General features: G+C 43.9%; 1 protein-coding gene across 2 annotated transcripts in view; it reads right to left on the bottom strand.

The window, feature by feature from the left end:
- Positions 1-12,574, bottom strand: part of ZHX3 (zinc fingers and homeoboxes 3) — a 48,742-nt gene extending 36,168 nt beyond the window's left edge. The window contains exon 1 of one of the 2 annotated variants that reach the window (XM_079979061.1): positions 12,437-12,574. The gene's annotated coding sequence lies outside the window, so the exon portion shown is untranslated. Of the gene's footprint in view, positions 1-12,344 lie in introns of both variants that reach the window. The other variant, XM_079979063.1, reaches the window with a different exon arrangement.
- Between the last annotated feature and the right edge of the window lie 1,107 nt (positions 12,575-13,681).

The following is a 13,681-nucleotide window of genomic DNA, read 5'->3' as shown; positions in this document are numbered from 1 at the left end:
CGCCTTTCACTCCCCTTCAGGAGTCTCAAAGCGGCTAACATTCTCCTTTCCCTTCCTCCCCCACAACAAACACTCTGTGAGGTGAGTGGGGCTGAGAGACTTCAAAGAAGTGTGACTGGCCCAAGGTCACCCAGCAGCTGCATGTGGAGGAGCAGAGACGCGAACCTGGTTCCCCAGATTACGAGACTACCGCTCTTAACCACTACACCACACCACACTGGCTCTCCTGCCGGTCCATCTGAATCTGCCAAAGCATTCCTGCTTCTGATGGAGCCGAGGGGTCCATGGCACTTGGAGAGATGGAAGTGTATTTATTATCATTATTTCTGACTGCTCTTTTGTGCAAATCTGGCATATAGTGGTACCTCGGTTTAAGAACAGTCCTGTTTATGAACGATTCGGTTTATGAACTCCGCAAAACCAGAAGTAGTGTCCCGGTTTGCGAACATTACCTCGGTCTAAGAATGGAATCTGAACAGTGGAAGGGCACTGGTGGTGGGAAGCCTCATTAGGGAAAGCGCACCTCAGTTTAAGAACGGTTTCGGTTTAAGAACGGACTTCTGGAACAGATTAAGTTTGTAAACCGAGGTACCACTGTACTAAAAAACTTGTTCTTCAAAAATTAAAATAAAAAAAAATGTAAAAGGTGCTGTTCCAAGGACAAGCAAATATGTGTGTGCATGGCCACAGCTGGACAGGTTTCCGGAACTTATGGATGACAGGAAAATACTACTTGATGGGAGAGGACAACAGAATACAGAACAAATAAATTCCATGAAGGACCACCCACTAGTGTGGTCAGGAAACATCAAGACCGATTTCAGAGGCATAAAATTGAAAGCACTTGTATGTGAACAAAGTTGCACAACTGCACACAATGGAACAGCAATCCACATACATATTATTGCCCTGGTGTGTGCACAGCCCTCTGTTAATGCCGCATTCGTAAAAGAGTTTTGCAATCTGATGCCAGCAAGAAACTTGAGGGTAATTGTCGGCATATGCCCCCTAGACCACAACCTGTTATTTGAAAATACGGGAAGTAATCTCAGCAACATCTGTCAGTGAGAGAATTGTCATGTCATGATGATAATGAATCTGAAGCATTAGAGTCTTAGCTTTCTGACAGAATCCGTGCATGTTTCAGAATGCTAGACTAATCTTTAGAGATCTGCTCTGCATGCGTAAGGTCTTTGGTTCAATCCTTGGCCTCTTCTGGTTGGAAACAGTTCCTGCCTCACAGTAGACAATTTTGAGCTAGATCAACCTGTGGTCTGACTCAGCATAAGGCAGCAGCTACCTGTGAACTGACAGTTTAGGTTTGACTTAACATTGGAATGGCCATAGAATCCATTCCAATTACTGCTGGCAAATTGATTTACAGGTACCCAGTGGAAGCTCTATCATAAAATGTTGTTGTGCCCTTAGATAAACTAACCAGATAGTCAGGAAACACTTATTTTTTATATATTTATTTTATTTATTAGTCTGACATTCCACCCTTCATCAGAAGCTCTCAGGGCTGTTCACAATATAAAAACACAAATAGTTAAAACAGAAACAACAAAACAATAACTCCCTTTTCCAATGCTGAACTTCTGAACTCTGGCAAGTCAATCCAGTCTACATCTGAACTCTTGCAAATCTTATCTGCTTTCTTTTCAAACACTAGACTGTAAACAAGAAGATAGCCCAAAACACAAGCCATCTCATGAGGTACGCAAAATTCAAAAGTGTTAGGAAAATCAGTCCTACTAATGACTATTCTCAAAAGAGAACTTACAAATCTGGAAGTGTTTAATATCTTAGTTTTGAAGCTTGTTATGAGCCAGATGGCTCAGTATTAGCACACCAAGACTGCAGCACAGGGCTAGAACATTTGAGTCATTATTGACTCAGAAGAAAATAAAACATTCCATGTTGCCTCCATGCTTCCCAAGGCGATTTCATTTTCTTACAAATTCTTTAACCCAAATATTAGCAGCTCTCCCCCTTGAACTTAGAAGACAAGCTACAGACATCACTTTTTTAAATATATTTTTTTAAAAAAACAGTGCCCAGGAAGTAGTAGTAAGCAGCACTGTTAATACAGAAAGAGAGTGTGGTTTAGACTTGTATATCAAAATAGCAGGCAGGAAGATTAATATCACACTAGAGATAATGCTTGCTTCTTGTTCCCACAGCTAGAACAGTGCGGTTAATTTGACTGATCACAAGTAAAATGAAACTTAAAACAGAGCCTCTGAACCTAGGGCTGACCACACCTGCTCCTGCTGCAATTAAAAAATGCCCCAAACTCCTGCACAGCAGGAGAAAGTTAAATTGGCATCACATTTTCAGTAAACATGGGAAGGGGAGGGACAAAAAAAGAGGGTTACTGCTAATGAACTATTCAGACTAGCACAACCATTCTTGGCTGCACCAAAAGGATGATTTTTTAAAAAAGGGAGAAAAAGCAACAAACTGATAAGAGAACTAAAAGGCTGAGAACACAGGTGGCTGCTTTCATATAACTCAGGCGGCTGAGTTCATACAGCTCAGTACTGACTGGCACCACCACCCAGAGTTTTAGACAAGGGTCCCCCAAAACCTACCTGGAGCTGCTGTGAATTAAACCACGATATTTTGCATGCAGTGCAAATGCTCTACTGCTAGAGCCCATTCCAAATTAGCCCTCTTACAATACATTGGCTATTTTGTTAACCATTTTCAAACACAAATATGTAAAGAAACAAGAATTCAGAAACAGATATCAACGCATCTTGCAACATTACCTCAAGGACCGCCTCTCCCCATATGAACCGAACCTGACCCTGCGATCAACACCGGGGGCCTTCTTTTTGTGCCCCATTCACAAGAAGCCCAGAGGGCAGCAACACACAAACAGGCCTTTTCTGTGGTGGCTCCCCACTTGTGGAATGCTCTCCCCAGTGAGGAGCTCCTGGAGTCGTCATTACATATATTCAGGCACCAGGTGAAAACTCTTCTCCATTACCAGGCCTTTGGCTGTTTAACATTTTATGGCTTTTTAAATGTGTGTGTGTGTGTGTGGAGGCTTACTGGTTTGTTTCTGTTTTCTTATGTATTTTGTGTTTTCATTTGGTATTTTTATGTTGTGAACAATCCTGTGATCTTCGGGTGGTATACAAATTTAATAAACAATAGTAATATTCTAAGGGACGCAGGTGGCGCTGTGGGTTAAAGCCTCAGCGCCTAGGACTTGCCGATCGAAAGGTCGGCGGTTCGAATCCCTGCGGCGGGGTGCGCTCCCGCTGCTCGGTCCCAGCGCCTGCCAACCTAGCAGTTCGAAAGCACCTCCGGGTGCAAGTAGATAAATAGGGACCGCTTACCAGCGGGAAGGTAAACGGCGTTTCCGTGTGCGGCTCTGGCTCGCCAGAGCAGCGATGTCACGCTGGCCACGTGACCCGGAAGTGTCTCCGGACAGCGCTGGCCCCTGGCCTCTTAAGTGAGATGGGCGCACAACCCCAGAGTCTGGCAAGACTGGCCCGTACGGGCAGGGGTACCTTTACCTTTACCTTTACTAGTAATATTCTACTGTGCTCACAATGATTATTGTTGAGCATAAGAAATGCTTCCAGGCAACTTCAACTCACCTTATTGGATTTTGTTTATATTTCTGGAAGGGAAAAATCAGATGGAGTAAATATAAATCCATCACCATAAGTGTGCATATGGACCCATAGTACAATGTTTTTTCTATTCCTTAAAATAAGCAAGTCATGCCTGGTTTTAGATGACAAGAACTAGATGACAAGTTTTAGGTATCTGTCCTTTAGCTGGGCCGAATTTTTTCTGGAAAAAACTTTCCTACGCACTTTTCTCTGGTGTCTAGTATTTTTCCAGTACCACCAAAGCTTTGGTGTTGCCACAAAGGTGTACAAACATCTTCAGAGCAAACTAATTCCAATGTGAAGAGTAAGGCAAACCCTATTTCCGAGACATGAGGTAACTCTGTTTGGGAAGACGCTTTTGCCAACAATGAAATGAACAAGTAACTAAAATGTACAGACGGCTCACAATGTCACGGTGAAAATGTGGCCAACAGCACAGGAAGGTCGCTTCACAAAAAAACATTGTTCCATGTGGTGCTGCCTGTAGGTGACCCACGCCACTGGTTTTCTGAATCAGGCCTTATGCTGTCACCGCTGGTGCATTTAATATTTCATTGTCTACCTGAACACACTTGCTTTCAACTGTGCTGGAGAAAAGTAAAGGCACCTCTCTCGCTTAAAGGTTCACTCTTCTACAGTGGCTATCTGGTGTTCAATACAAGGGGCTTATCTCATGCTGAGAGTTCTGAGATTCTATACTTTTCAATAATACCTATGGGATCCACAAAACCAACTGCAGCCCAACAGTTGTGTATGTAGCCTACTAGGTGCTTGACACTGATGAAGCATGAATGAACATCCTGATATTCTACAAGAAACATTTTTCTTGTTGAGTTTCTCACCAACTTTTTAACTAAACACAGTGCTTCAGCAGGTAAAAGGTTTTGTATATTCTTAGCCCAATAGAAGCATTGGTCCAATAAAGAAAATTCTCATTCCAATCAATCACAATCCTAAATTTTAAAATAAACTTTCTGAAGTGTTGGGTTCACTTTTCTGCTCCTATTCTAACTACCATTACCCAATAAATGAGGGTTATAATTATTCCCAGTCTAAGTAAAATGGATTTGTTTATTTAACAGACCTTAAAGAGGTTTACAAAAAACCCCAACAATATTAAAGTTAGCAATAAAGGACAGTTAAAAAGAGCTACTAATAAATTATATAGCTTTTGCCTCTAACCTGTTGTAAAACAGGCAACCTGTTAAAAGTAAAGGTAAAGGGTAAAGGTACCCCTGCCCGTACGGGCCAGTCTTGACAGACTCTGGGGTTGTGCGCCCATCTCACTTAAGAGGCCAGGGGCCAGCGCTGTCCGGAGACACTTCCGGGTCACGTGGCCAGCGTGACATCGCTGCTCTGGCCAGAGCCAAAGCCAGAGCCAGAGCCGCACACGGAAACGCCGTTTACCTTCCCGCTGGTAAGCGGTCCCTATTTATCTACTTGCACCCGGAGGTGCTTTCGAACTGCTAGGTTGGCAGGCGCTGGGACCGAGCAGCGGGAGCGCACCCCGCCGCAGGGATTCGAACCGCCGACCTTTCGATCGGCAAGCCCTAGGCGCTGAGGCTTTAACCCACAGCGCCACCTGCGTCCCGTCTGTTAAAAGTAGCCACTTCTAAATAGACACTAAACACAACCAATTGTCACTGCAGAAAAATGTACCAGTTGGCAACCATTGTGGAAATATCAATAACTACTTACTTTCAGAATCCAATACTGGCTTGTTTACAGGGCACAAAATTAACCCAGAGAACTTCCATGCGAGATGTGGGCACAATGTTCACTTTGAATCAGGGTTCAAATCCCTTGAGAGAATCTACCCTTCTAGCTCTAGTCGCTCATCTGCAAATAGGGACTAATTCTAGCCGACTTCACAGAGATTTTCAAAGGCTGATTGAGGCAAGCAAGGAAATCACCCTTCCTTTCCTTTGCCCTCATAGTAACACGAAAGGAATTTCAAAGTATTCATTAAATGCACAGTGAGAACCAAAGCTCATATAGCTCCTCAGAGGCTGGCAATACCTCATATACTCAGTTTACAATCTTCTGAAAGGTGAATTCTGGCAGCCAGCAATACCCAACAGCAAAACTGTATTCAGACCTGCATCCTAATCCCAACTCCAAGGTTTGTCAGGATGCAGTGCACTTCAGCTCCTCATTTGTGATAAAGGAGGCCCACCATGCTGTTATAAAGACATTAAACCAACAGGAAAATATATTTAAATTTCATAAGATGCCTAACGCAAATACTTGTTTGTCTTGCAGCGTCAATAGGTTCTAACAATTCATCTCTCGCTGACAGATGAGATGCAGTACGGATGAAGAAACCCAAATAGCAAATGGGTTTAGGTGCCAAGGCACCTATGTTCCAGAATGAGCATAAAAAAGACATTGAATATCTTCTTCACAGGGCTCTTACGTAAATGATACATAATGTTTATAGGCTATTAGCAAGAACAACACAAGACAAATTGTGTGTCTATTTCAGGGCCCTCTGGGAGAGTTATTATTTTGTCCTGTTCCTTAGGAACATATGAGTCTTGCTGGGTTAGACTGAAACCTGCCTAGTCCAACATCCCATTTCCCAGAGTGGTCCACCAGATGCCTGTGGGAAACCCACAAGCAGGACATGAGCTTGCAATATGTCTAACTTGTTGCTGCCGCTGCTCCTTTTCCTGTTCATTATAATACCTCTTATTTTGGAGACAGCATATAGAGCTAGCATAGGATAGTGACTAGAGTAACTAAGACTTGGGAGGCCAGGAGTGGTATTCAGCCGAGTTTCAAAATTAGTGGATCTATGTTAGTCATCTTCATTAATTTCATTGGGTCTACTCTTGAGTAAAATAAAAGGCAGAGCCACACCATACATTTAAAGTGCATGCAGTATACATTTCTGGGAAAGATGGAGGGCACAAGGGGAAGGGGACAACAGAGGATGAGATGGTTGGACAGTGTTCTCAAAGCTACTAGCATGAGTTTGACCAAACTGCGGGAGGCAGTGGAAGACAGGAGGGCCTGGTATGCTCTGGTCCATGGGGTCACAAAGAGTCGGACACGACTAAATGACTAAACAACAACAACAGTATACATTTAAAGTGAATGACTTTCCCCAAAGAATCCTGGAGACTGTAGCCTGTTAAGAGTACTGGGAATTGTAGCTCTGTGGGGGAAACTAGAATTCTCAGGATTTCTGTGTTTTAAATGTGCACTGGACATGCTTTAAATGTATGGTGTGGAACTGCCCTTAGCTGAATACCATCCTAGGGTTCAAATCCTCACTCAGCCATGAAGCTCACTGTGTGATCTTGAGCCATTCACTCTTTCACAATCTAACCTACCTTTCAGGGTTGTTGTGCAGGATAAATGTAGGGGGGGGGGCAACCAAATAATTCACTTTGAGCTTCTTGAAGAAAATGTGAGAGATAAAAGTATAAATAAATAAATCCAGCCTTTGCGACTAGACGACCTTGGAGAGCCACTGCTATGCATTTGCAATCACGCAGTCCCATGTTCAGTTCCATGCATTCCCAGTTAGGGAAGCCACTGTCAGTCTAAGTTGACGAAGCTGGGCTAGATATGGTCTGACCCAGTGCTTTTTTTCTAGAAAAAGAGGTGCCGGACCTCACCATGAACACCTCCCTCGTTCTCTTAGAATGGCAATTGCAACCACCTGAAAGGTGCCGTAATTGAGTTCCTGAAAAAAAGCCCTGAGTCTAACCCCATAAGGCAGCTTTACATACATTTTTGTTTATTTCGACTGGAGTCCATGACAAACAAACTGAAGCAATATCCTGCACTGATGTATATAGATTTGTAAACGTATCAACGGGAATGTTCATACATTTAGCTACGAAAGAAATTTTCCTAAAGCACTTTGCACATTCATGCTGCAGTCATGCTGTGCACAAGCTCCATTGGCTATAGTGGGGTTTTTTCCTGAGTAAGCATGCATACGATTGCACTGTAAAATTGATGGTCAGGGAACAGGGAATATGAATTTTTAAAAATTATCGTCATCGGATCTGGACTAGAATTGCAACACTTCAACACTCAGCCAACTTAATTAACATAGCAACAATTAAGCAAGGCCTCTCTGCTGCTATAAACACAATTCTCCTTTCAGTTCATTTCCTTCTCTTCCTCACAGGTTCTCTGCTCCACTTGATTTTGTTGCTCTTTTGTAATCCTTCATGCTCTTACGGGGGGGGGGGGGCAAATTCATTCACCATAAGTAGTTCCAGTTCATGAGAAAACTTTTGGCTCTTCCCTATCCATGGAGAATTAGCCAGCAAAGTTTCTTAGGACACAATGATCCCAAGTATGGGACTAACAGAATACAAGTGCTTACATGGAAAGAACATGGAGTAAACTAAAATCTAAATTAAAATTGCAGATGGGGAAAAATATTGCCCAAAATAATAAATGGTTACACTGTGTTTGTTCCCAACACCTGCAATTAGAACTCTTGATGGGTGGGATTGAGAAAAGGTTAAAAAATAAAGATTTGATGGGGGAAGGATAAATGTTATGGGAGTACATAAAGCATTAGATTTCAGAATTTCTTCCTTTCTTAAAAAATAATAATCCAGCAGGAGAGTTTTTAAAACATAATAATTCCAGACCAGTCATTTCCCAGAAATGTTAACTATCCAAGTGAAAGTGACGCAAGACCCCAGCACACGCTCTTTCCATCTGGGATTGGCATCCCACTCAAACATTTCCAGTTCCCAAGATCCTCTGCAGCTAGCTAAATGCAAATAAGAGGTCCCTGAGTCCAGAGAGGTCTTGCCTGCCAACGCAAGTCTTGCAGAAGGCCTGATTACAACACTACTCCTATCAGTGACATATTAGTTTTGGTTCCTGGTATCAGGAGAAGCAGAAGAACCTAGGTCTTATGTTAGGATGGGAAGATATGTGTGTTGCTTCCAATCATTGCTGCAAATTCTTCAAGTGATCATCTTCAAATCATTTCACAGCAGTTGCTTCTGTTGGTTTTTATCACTGCTGTTCCCTGTTATTTATACAAAACCAGTAATGTGTTTTGTAAAAAAAAAAAAAAAATCTTACTTGTCATCACAGTAATTCAAAAAAAGGCAAGTAACTATTATTCCTAATATACAGATGAGGAATCCAGACGGATGCAACCAGTCTACTCATTATATGCAATTGTGCATAAATTTTCTCTGCCTTAAAAAAAGAAAAGAAAAAGGAGCAACAATTGGGAGCAGTGGAAGGGCCTGTGGGAGTTTAAGTCTGTCCCTGCCCATTGCTCCCTCTCTCCCTAAAAATTGCTCCCACCTGCTTTTACCCCTGCAGCGAACCATATACCAGTTCCCATACACTTCCACAAAGGGAAAAAAGAAGCTGGGGCAGATTTTGAGTGGACGCACGCTTCAAGAGGAAAGGCTTAAGCACACTGCCACTGGTCCGTAAATTTTCCACAGGCAACTGAACTCACTCTGTACAAAATTACACTTCAAAAAAAATGTTATTTTGTGCTAAAACCATAGCACACAGAGAAGGAAGAGTGGCTATGCTAAGTTTTGACTGGCGTCACTCAGAGCCCAGGAACTTTTAGTGTCTCCTCTACTTGAACTTTTCCATTCCAGCTGGTCATCAGGATAACTTGTAGCCAATAACTTGAACCTGAGTTTGCTTATTCGCTTATTTCCTCCTCCCTCCCAGTCATTTTTTTCTTTTTGTGTCATTACAATTAATTTTTTTTTAAATTTGGGGTGGTAGAGATTTGCAAGCCATTCTGGGAGTCTTTATTTTTTGGCTAAAGATAAGGAATTGGGGAAAGAAGCTTTAAATGAACAAAATTTTAAAAGTTCTTGGCTAGCTCGGACCACACCATTAAAAAAATCATTTTCTTTGAATTTCTAAGCAGCAAAGACCAAGTGTGTCATGAACTTTTTTAGGCAGCTGCTACAGCCAATTGAAAGAACACAAACCTGTTATGTTTATGCATCAGTGTCAAGCTAAGTACTTAACGTGGTGTTGTTTTCAAAAAGGGAGAAAAGGCTCCAGAGAAAATGCCAGTGGTTTATTTTAATATACCAAATGCAGTTGCCATGCTGTGTCCGGTTTGAAGTTAGCAGCACGTTGCAAAAACAGACTGCGCTGGCGGCAGCTTGTTACAGAGCCGCAGGATTATAAATGAGAAATGACACAGGTAAATACACTGTTCGCCACAAGCTGGCATGAACACAACATCAGGGCCAAGCAAAAGTGCAATGCACAATGCAACTCGATGCGATTGTGACACACATACCAACTGCTCTCAACTGCGGCCCACTGACCATGAGTATCACCTCCAGGCTGTACCTCAATAAACAAATGCCAAATTCTGACACACTGAGGAAATCTTAGCTTCCATGTTTTAAATCCACATTTCTAGTCCTCAAATATTTGGGAGAGGGTGTGTAGTGTTGAGGTGGAAGGGGAAAGGCATCCACATTCTATGAAAACCAGAAACTTGGTACTAAACTGATGTCTTACAAGGTAATTTACACAATATATTTTAACTGTACGTAATGCAGGCAACTTCTAAATAGAGTAGTTGTTTTTAAGAAGAGTCAACACAGCCATGCCAATACACAGTGAATCTTTAAATTGCAAAAATATTTTTCTGCATAATGTTTTCCTACTTTCAAAACACCTTCTTACTATTGCAACTTCCAGGATAAACAGCTTTTTGACCTTAAGAGATGCCTGTTGGTATAAACAGCGAATAAAATATTTTGACACCTGAAACACTTACAGATTTATTGTGGAATCACTTTCATAGAATAGAGTCCACTTCATCAAATAAAGATGATGCTTGATTATTTTATATGTGTATGCACAAACATATAAACATATATATATATATTTTAAAAAGTAGATTACCCTTCATTAGGAATTCAAAAGCAGTTTACAATAATCTTCATAAAAATCAGTACAATAAAACCAGGAAATATACAATGTCCACTGTATATTTATATATTTTAAAAATCATCACAGACCTGTACTTTTTAGCATTTCATTGTCATTTGACCTCAGTTTATATTTCCCCCCTATGCTTGTTTGTGCATGTGGCTATATAAACACTGATAAATGCACACACCCTTGTCAAATGGGAACAAATACTCCAGGCATCTAAGTAGATTCCAGGCCACAAAAGCATAGGCCACATTAAATTTGTAGTCTTCAAGGTGCTACAACATTCTGTCGCAGTCTCCCCTGCCACACACACACATACACACACACACACACACACAGGGGGAGAGTAACATAGCTAGGGATGGCAATCTCAGAGATCAGGTAAAAAAAATTCTCAAGGCTTTCCTTTCCTTCCTAGCAAAATAACACAGTGCGAGAAGTAAAGAAGTCAGTGGGGAAATATGAAGGCAATGGGATCTCGGATCAGTGACAGAACCCAACAAGGGGAGGAAATATTATCAATAACAACATTTGTATAGTGCTTTCAGGTGTCTCATGGAAGTGTTCAAAGTGTTTCATAAGCATTATCTAGACGAAACCCTTTAAAATCCCGTAAAGCAGGTATGGCGAATCTGTGGCCCTCTAAATGTTGTTCAACTACAATTCCCACAATTCCTGATAAGTGGCCATGCCAGCTGGGGTTCATGGGAGTTGCAATCTAAAAACATCCTAGGTCCCCCACCCCTGCTGTAAGGTTAGTCAGTGTTATTATGGCTGGGTAGCCCGTAGCCAGGTACAGGTAATCAAAAGAAAATGAGCTATCCAGCAAGACTTGAGGGTAAGAGTGAACATCCTGGTGGGACTGAGAAACAATGATCAACCCTAACCTCACTCACCTGGAAGTAAGCCCCATTGAATTCAATCGGACTTACTTCTAAGTAGACGTAGTTAGAATTGATTGCACTGGAAGAAACCAGAGTCACCATAAATGCAGCCCTTGCAGTGATTGGAAAGAAAAGTAAACAAACCAGTGGAGAATATTTTTTACAAACTTTCTAAAGGGGCATAGAAGTCAGAAACCTAGAAAAGTTTAGCAAAGGTAATTCTTGCCATTCTCTTTAAGGCAAGGGCCAGGCTGTCAAAAGCAAAGCTATTTAAGGAATGGAGTTGAGAGGCGGCTTCCCGGCTGAGATGGAGGAGTGGGAAACTGAAGGATGGATTGGACAAGTTACTCAAAAGTCCAGGGGCCAGAGGGGTGTGGGTGTGGATGACAAGAACGTGTAGGTATGGATTGCGTAAATAAGAGCGTCAGGAGAGCCAAAGATCAACTACAACAGGCTCGAAGCATGGAGTGATAGGGTGGCCACCCCGTCCGGGGTGGGTGGGGAGTGAGAATCCTGAGACCGGGGAGGGGGGGGGGGAGAGAAGCCGTGGTTCTGGGAAGACAAAGGGACACGGATCCTGGGATGTGTTGATGTGTCCACAAGCGCAGGGTGGGAGTTCCCGGAAAGGGGTGGGAGAAGCGATGGCAGCCTGGGAGCCCAGGTTGGGGGTCCTGGGGAAGGAAAGGGTCAGGGGGACAGGGCATGAGTGGGAACCGAGGGGGTGTAAGGTGGTGGAGGTGGGGAGGACTTTGGAGGGGTCCTATGCTTGTCCCAGGGGACAGAAGAGGGCATGATGGACGGGGAGGGTCTGCGAGGAGTAGGGGCGGGTGGGGGCCACTGATGGAGAAAGGGAAGGAAATTTGGGGGGTTTAAGGGGCTGCGAGCCCCCCCAGGTGGCACTTACTGGAGTGGGACCAGCCATGGGCAGCACCTCCGACGTGGGAGGGGGGAGGCTGAGTTCGAGCCCCCGAAGGGTCGCCGCCGGGCGGGACTCACCTCCTGCCGTCGCGGCTTCGCCGGCTCCGGGTCCCGAGCGAGGCGGGAGGAGGAGGAGGAGGCGCGTCCTGCTGCCCAGCTGCCGAGGCCCCGACGGCGGCTCCGTCCTGTGCGAGGGAGGAGGAGGAGGAGGAGGAGGAGGAGGGACGGCGCGTGGGGGGGGGGGGGCTGCCGAACCGACGTAAGGCTCGGGAGGGAGTGGACTCAGCGGGCTCGCAATGCTGGGAAGTGGGAAGGAGCGCGGGGGGCGGGCGGAGTGGCGAGCGCGGCGCGGGCGGGCGCAGCAAACAGCGCCGATTGGCAACACTGTAATCTGGAGTGGCCGCGAGGAGGGCGGGGGGAGAGGGAGGGAGCTGGGCCTGGAGGGGAGAGCTGACGTCACCGGAGTCGGGGCCGGGGCGTGCGCATGCGCCGTGCTGGCTAAAGTCGAGTTGGGCTACGTTGCTTTGCTCAGCCGGCGAGAAGGGACGTTGCTTCTTGATCTCTCCCTCGGCGTCTTATTTTTCTGCGCCCCCTTTCCCTCCCCCTCAAATTCAGCAGTTGTTTCCACGTTTCCTCCTTTTATTTTCATTTTCCAATTTTTTTTATTGATTTTCCATAAACAGACAAACAAACAAACATAAATCTTAAGTGTATTAATTCCACTTGTGTTTACATTGTTGGGTGACTTCCTCGACTCCCCCTAGCTGAGTTTCAGTGTATATCATTGTAACAGTTTTCCAAAACTATTTTCACATAAATTTTACTTAGTCAATTAACATCTTCCTTTTCATTTTAACTTTAGACATATTATTCTATAACATCACATATTTAAACCCTAGGCCAACCTGGTTCTTGCAAGTAGTTCTATTTAGGTTATCTTAGCATATTTAGCTAAATAGTCTTTAAATCCTCCTTTTATTAAAAGAAAGCAAGATTGGTGGCCCTCAGCTCAGCAGAGCAGAAATTTGCAACGGAGGGACCCACATTTGGGAGACCCCTTCACGACCAGCAACATAGGGGTCCAGGGGTCTTTGCCCCCCCATATTTTATTCAAGTTGGCACCCCTGACCAGCAAGGAGGTCTCTGGGCATTCATTGCCATTCAAATAGTGAGCGTGCTCCATGTCATGTGATCAATTATGTGGGGTGGGGCTTACCTGCCCCCCAAATATTTTATTCAAGTTGGCACCCCTGACCAGCAAGGAGGTCTCTGGGTAACCACTGCTATCTTCTTCAATGGGGCTGTTCCATGACAGATCACGCC

The sequence above is a fragment of the Podarcis cretensis genome, assembly GCF_951804945.1.
Source record: "Podarcis cretensis genome assembly, chromosome: 6".
NCBI classification, from domain to species: Eukaryota; Metazoa; Chordata; class Lepidosauria; order Squamata; family Lacertidae; genus Podarcis; species Podarcis cretensis.
The sequence above is the reverse complement of the archived record's forward strand: the minus strand, read 5'-3'. Positions and strand labels throughout refer to the sequence as shown.